Source organism: Natator depressus, chromosome 3 (assembly GCF_965152275.1).
Source record: "Natator depressus isolate rNatDep1 chromosome 3, rNatDep2.hap1, whole genome shotgun sequence".
Classification (NCBI taxonomy): domain Eukaryota; kingdom Metazoa; phylum Chordata; order Testudines; family Cheloniidae; genus Natator; species Natator depressus.
This window is the reverse complement of record NC_134236.1, coordinates 25130139-25136138: the sequence shown is the minus strand read 5'-3', so window position 1 is coordinate 25136138 and position 6000 is coordinate 25130139. Positions and strand designations below refer to the sequence as shown.

Genomic DNA, 6000 nt, shown 5'->3' with positions numbered 1-6000 from the left:
TGGTAGGTCACTATGCTATAATAAAAGGTGAAAAATTTAAGGGCTGCAGAGAATAAACTTTCATTTTCTACTGAATAGTTAATTCATGAACTTACTGTTTTCACTGATATGGTGTTTGATATAAAATACTATGGCCAGCTTCTTGGGCAGCCCACCCATTGGTGCCAGGGCGGAATTTTATCCCTATCAGTTAATGAGTAGCACAGTTACTAAGAGAAAAGCAAAATTTCACCTCCAGAAGAATTCCACTATGTTGATCATTGAGATGGGCAATAAAAGGGGTAGGTTTAGTTTTGCAAAAGCCAAAGTGAAACTGGTATGGATCCAGGTCCATTTTTATCTGAACCCAACAGTGGCTCCGGTTTTGAAATATCAGACTTTAGAATAGGTTGGCATATCCCAGGAAGTAACTGTCAAGCTGTTTAGGAAAAGAGTACTTGTGGCATCTTAGAGACTAACAAATTTATTTGAGCATAAGCTTTCGTGAGCTACAGATCACTTCTTCGGATGCATGCAGTGGAAAATACAGGGGGGAGATTTTATATACACAGAGAATATGAAACAATGGGTGTTACCATACACACTGTAATGAGAGTGATCAGGTAAGGTGAGCTATTACCAGCAGGAGAGAAAAAAAACCCTTTTGTAGTGATAATCAAGGTGGGCCATTTCCAGCAGTTGACAAGAACGTCTGAGGAACAGGTGGGGGGTGCGGAATAAACATGGGGAAATAGTTTTACTTTGTGCAATGACACATTTACTCCCGGTCTTTATTCAAGCCTAATGGGTCCAGTTTGCAAATTAATTCCAATTCTGCAGTCTCTCATTGGAGTCTGTTTCTGAAGTGTTTTTGTTGAAGATTGCCACTTTTAGGTCTGTAATCAAGTGACCAAAGAGATTGAAGTGTTCTCCGACTGGTTTTTGAATGTTATAATTCTTGACCTCTGATTTGTGTCCATTTATTCTTTTACGTAGAGACCGTCCGGTTTGGCCAATGTACATGGCAGAGGGTCATTGCAGGCACATGATGGCATATATCACATTGGTAGATGTGCAGGTGAATGAGCCTCTGATAGTGTGGCTGATGTGATTAGGCCCTATGATGGTGTCCCCTGAATAGATATGTGGACACAGTTGGCAACGGGCTTTGTTGCAAGGATAGATTCCTGGGCTGGTGTTTTTATTGTGTGGTGTGTGGTTGCTGGTGAGTATTTGCTTCAGGTTGGGGGGCTGTCCGTAGGCAAGGACTGGCCTGTCTCCCAAGATCTGTGAGAGTGATGGGTCATCCTTCAGGATAGGTTGTAGATCCTTGATGATGCGTTGGAGAGGTTTTAGTTGGGGGCTGAAGGTGATGGCTAGTGGCGTTCTGTTATTTTCTTTGTTGGGCCTGTCCTGTAGTAGGTGACTTCTGGGTACTCTTCTGGCTCTGTCAATCTGTTTCTTCACTTCAGCAGGTAGGGATATGATTGAGATCTATAAACTCATGACTGGTGTGGGAAAGTAAATATGGAAGTGTTATTTACTCCTTCTCATAACAAAGAACTAGGGGTCAGCAAACGAAATTAATAGACAGCAGGTTTAAAACAAACACAAGGAAGTATTTTTTCACACAACGCAGTCAACCTGTGGAACTCTTTGCCAGAGAATGTTATGAAGGCCAAGACTAGATAAAAAAGAACTAGATACATTCATAGAGGATAGATCCATCAATGGATATTATTCAGGATGGGCAGGGATGGTGTCCCTAGCCTCTGTTTGCTAGAAGCTGAGAATGAGCGACAGGGAATGGATCACTTGATGATCACCTGTTCATTCCCTCAGGGGGACCCGGCATTGGCCACTGTCAGAAGACAGGATACTGGGCTAGGTGGACCTTTGGTCTGACCCAGTGTGGCCATTCTTATGTTCTATAACAGCCTAATCATTGAGCCACAGACAGTCCCCTTGGGTACTCTGGTCTATCTTGCTGCCTATGCAAGCTTGCCTCTGTGATAGATGGTCCCTTACACCAAAAATCACAATAATATTCAGGTTACTCTGAATCCCAAAGGGCAGGTCAGTTACCCCTGGTCAATTGCACTTTAGACAACACTTGTAGCTAATCCTATAATAAACTAACTAAAGAATTACTATCTAAGAAGGTTAAAGCAGGTAAACATACACACACACCTGAGTTACAGTCTGATAGAAAACTGAGTTACAAAACTTGATAGAAGCTGCTGTAAAATGCAAGCTCTATATGTCCTTTAGGGCTAACCAGACTAAGCTGCTGGAGATCCCTTGCTTATGCCTAGAAATCTTGCCCTCCCGAAGCCCAAGCAGCATAGAGGTCCAATTTCTTCTTGTTAGGGATTTTTATCCACTTTTCTCCAGAGTTCAAGCTGGTGGGATGAGTTCAGGCACATGCCTCCTCTTAATGGGGTGGAGAGGGGGAAGGCAATTAACAAAGTCTTTGTTCTTTGATATTTCACAATGGATCATTTGATTTCAATGGGACTTCTCAATGGGCAGGACCTACCCCCTTCTGTAGGAAGCCAGCCTTCGTATTAATTAATGCTCCTTTCCTGTTTGATGACTTCTACAACTACAGAGATTCATAATGCAAACATGCAATATAACCGTACAACGTGGGGAACAGATGTTATAAGTGAGATTGCTACATGCAGCATCCTGCAGCAGCTTTATCAAGTTTAACACTAAACACATTCTTATCATCTATTTTAACACATTCTTAACATCTATTTTAACAATTCTACCACACACGTGAGCCAGCCGGGTTTCCAGCTATATATTTGTCAGGCTTCAGCTGAGACCAAAGGGCCTTGGCATGAGATGGCTCCTGGTCTGCCAGCGTCACAGTAACATCCCAACAAGCAGGCCCTTCATGAAAGCCTATCCCACATTTAAAGCTTCTGGTATTTATTTAGCAAAGAGATGGAATCGGCATTTAGACAAATTATTTATATTTATGAATGAAATATTCACGAATATTAGCATTGTTTGATGGCTTTCATCCAATTAACAGTATTTGTTTTGGATGGACTGACGGGGAACAAAATAAGAGTCAGAAGCTCAGGGATGAGGGTGTTAGTTTCAGGACAAAGGTCTTTGTGGTGGGAGCAGAGAAGAACAGATGGAGTATGGAGATTGTTGAACTAGCAAAACTTAATGACAACATAGTGGGAGGGGGGAGGGGAAGTAAAAAGAAAAGTCAAAAGAGGATGCCAAGGCTGTGAATCTTAGTAGCAGAAGGTAGATAAATAGCCCACAATGAAAGAGAAGGGCAGCAGTGGATAGGGTTTGGGAGAAAATAGGAGAGATCAGATTAGCTAGTGTAAACTGACATAGCTCCCTGGATTCTGCCCTGAGTTCAGTTTTTGTCCTACTGAGTTTGAGTTGGCGGCATTGTGTTTGGAGATAATGAGGTGGAGAGACAAATACGTAACTCACCATGATGGAGGTGATTCATGATGCCTTTTAACTGGGTGAAGTAGTCCTGTACTCAAAGAAAGTAGTAATTTTTAATTATACAACACAGCAAGTAACTTCTTATCACTTTCTAGTGATTGCATAGGTTAACTGAGCATTTGTTAGAAATTATGTAATAATGTTTAATTGCTGGTACATACTAACATAATTACTTGTTCCTGTAATTGGCATTTGGCGAGGGCACTGGAATTAACTCCTACCCTTTCCAAAGTGCGAAGAGTTCTTCTAATTAGCACAAGTGGCCAGGATCTCATTTTACCACTCATAGTCTGGGACAGTGGTGGGCAACCTGCACCCGTGGGCCGCAGGTTGCCCACCACTGGTCTGGGAGCACAATGTCATAAAAGCTCATTCCGTGGGCAAGTTAGTGATAGAAAGGTAATGGAGGTGTCATTTGATTTTTAAAAATTTACAGAATCGTAATTTCAAAGTTGTTACCCTCTGCGGCATGCTCCCCCATTTCTACTTCCCAGCTCCAGGTCCTCTCATTGCTGGAAATTTTGATAATACGCAATCAAAAATGGGTTGAGCTGGGTATCACTTGAAAGCCCTTTTCCCCATGAACACAATGGTACCAAACACAAAAAACTTAGAACAATGATGTAGATATCTATTCGAGAAAATATTTTTAAAAATCACTGTTTTTTTTTAAATTATACTTTAATACAGGAATGCAGTGCTTACATGAAAAAATACATTGATCTTTGGTAATCCTTGGGAAGTTAGCCTTGACATGTAGGACTGAGAACATGTATTAATCAAACTCATCATAATTGTTGTCTTCATCTATGGCACCACTGCTAGACTCATTGTCACGCTGATCCTCGCTTGCACCGGATTAGCACATCTTCATACAAGGCAGGTAGCTGGCCACACATTTCCAGGATGGTGAGCACCTGGTCTTTGCATCCAAGCATTTTATTAGCTGAAGGATTGATTCAGGAACACATGGAATTTCACATATTACCCTCTAAGATCAAACCAAAGATCAAAGAAAGTGGGGAGGGGAATCCTGAACTCAACCCATTTCCATCAAAATTTCCAGCCACGGAGGACCTGGAGCTGGGAGCTTGTGTGGGTGGGTGAAAGTAGTGAGTCCTCTCTGCCACACTGCAGAGGGTGACCCTATTGAAATTATGATTCTGCAGATTTGTATGAGTCAAATGACACCTCTCTTACTTTTCTGTCATTTAATTGCCCACAGAATTACACATGCTTCCAGACTATCAGTTGGAAGATGGCATCTCCACATACAGATTCAAAGAGAAGAGTGCCACCTGATGAATCCCAAGAATGCTTTCCTGAGGTATGTAACTTCCCATTCTAGTTCCAACCCGACTTAGCTCTGCTTACCTGGTGAGACCCAATGGGCACCGCAACACAAGATGGGGTCAGTGTAAGAAACAAGAAATTCACTGCTTTCTTCTCATGAGAACCTCTTGGTTAACAATATAAAATTAAAGAACAAAAACCAAGCCAACTAACTACAACCCATTCAAGAGAGGTATAAGAAGAACCTATATTTAGTCTCACACTTAACTGAAAATTACTACATTGTAATATCTGAAAGCTTAACATTTATTGTTCTAAATGCCCAAGTGAATCAAACTGGAAACAATGACTGGGTATCAAACTACAAGTAAGTACTGCTGGTCTGCCAAATCTAATGACCTTACACTAACGTGCAACTAAGATCATAAAATTTTATTTTATCCTGTATTTTGGCCACAAACATTCTTCATTAGCAATGGCTTGGAAATAAAAACGTGGTTGTAAAACTTTGGAATGAAACATGAAATTTAAGTCTAAAAAACACAAGCAAATTCAGTTAATACAGTTGCAAAGGATGCCAGTATTTCTGATTACCAAATCCTATGTAATGTATTATCAATTAATAGCCAAACATTCAGATATGAGAGCTGAGGGAAACAAAGAACAGCGTTATCCACAGAAATTTGGATTTCATTGTGTATCAGTCAGAAATGGGATAAGTGTTAAGTATGCAGCTGAAAGGTACTTGAAAATCATTGCACTGGTGTGTTTTTCAGAGAACAGGAGGGAAGAGCATTGTTCCCATGAAAAGGGCTCTCTATTTTAGCTTTTTAAAAGAGAGATCATTCATATCAACAACTTCATAGTTATTGACCAACCGTGCCAGTCATAGAAAGTAATGATGGAAAAGACCTACAGCTATGGTAGCTCACCTAGTACATGCTGATATCAGCGCCGGATGCCCTAATGGACAATTGGAAGGGATGGCAATATCCTGCTCTCAGATACAGGTAAGCCACTGACAAGTTGCACATCTGTATCCGTAAAAAGAAAAGGAGGACTTGTGGCATCTTAGAGACTAACAAATTTATTTGAGCATAAACTTTTGTGAGCTGCAGCTCACTTCACTGGTTGTATGCATCCGATGAAGTGAGCTGTAGCTCATGAAAGCTCATGCTCAAATAAATTGGTTAGTCTCTAAGGTGCCACAAGTCCTCCTTTTCTTTTTACGGATACAGA

At 41.0% G+C, this 6000-nt stretch overlaps 1 long non-coding RNA gene across 1 annotated transcript in view; it reads right to left on the bottom strand.

Moving 5' to 3' along the window:
• Positions 1 to 582: 582 nt before the first annotated feature.
• Positions 583 to 6000, bottom strand: part of LOC141984469 (uncharacterized) — a 52012-nt gene continuing 46594 nt past the window's right edge. Inside the window, exons 2-3 of the long non-coding RNA XR_012638743.1 lie at positions 3451 to 3496; positions 583 to 1487 (exon numbers count right to left, since the gene is read on the bottom strand). This is a non-coding gene — a long non-coding RNA (uncharacterized LOC141984469). The remainder of the gene's footprint in view (positions 1488 to 3450; positions 3497 to 6000) is intronic.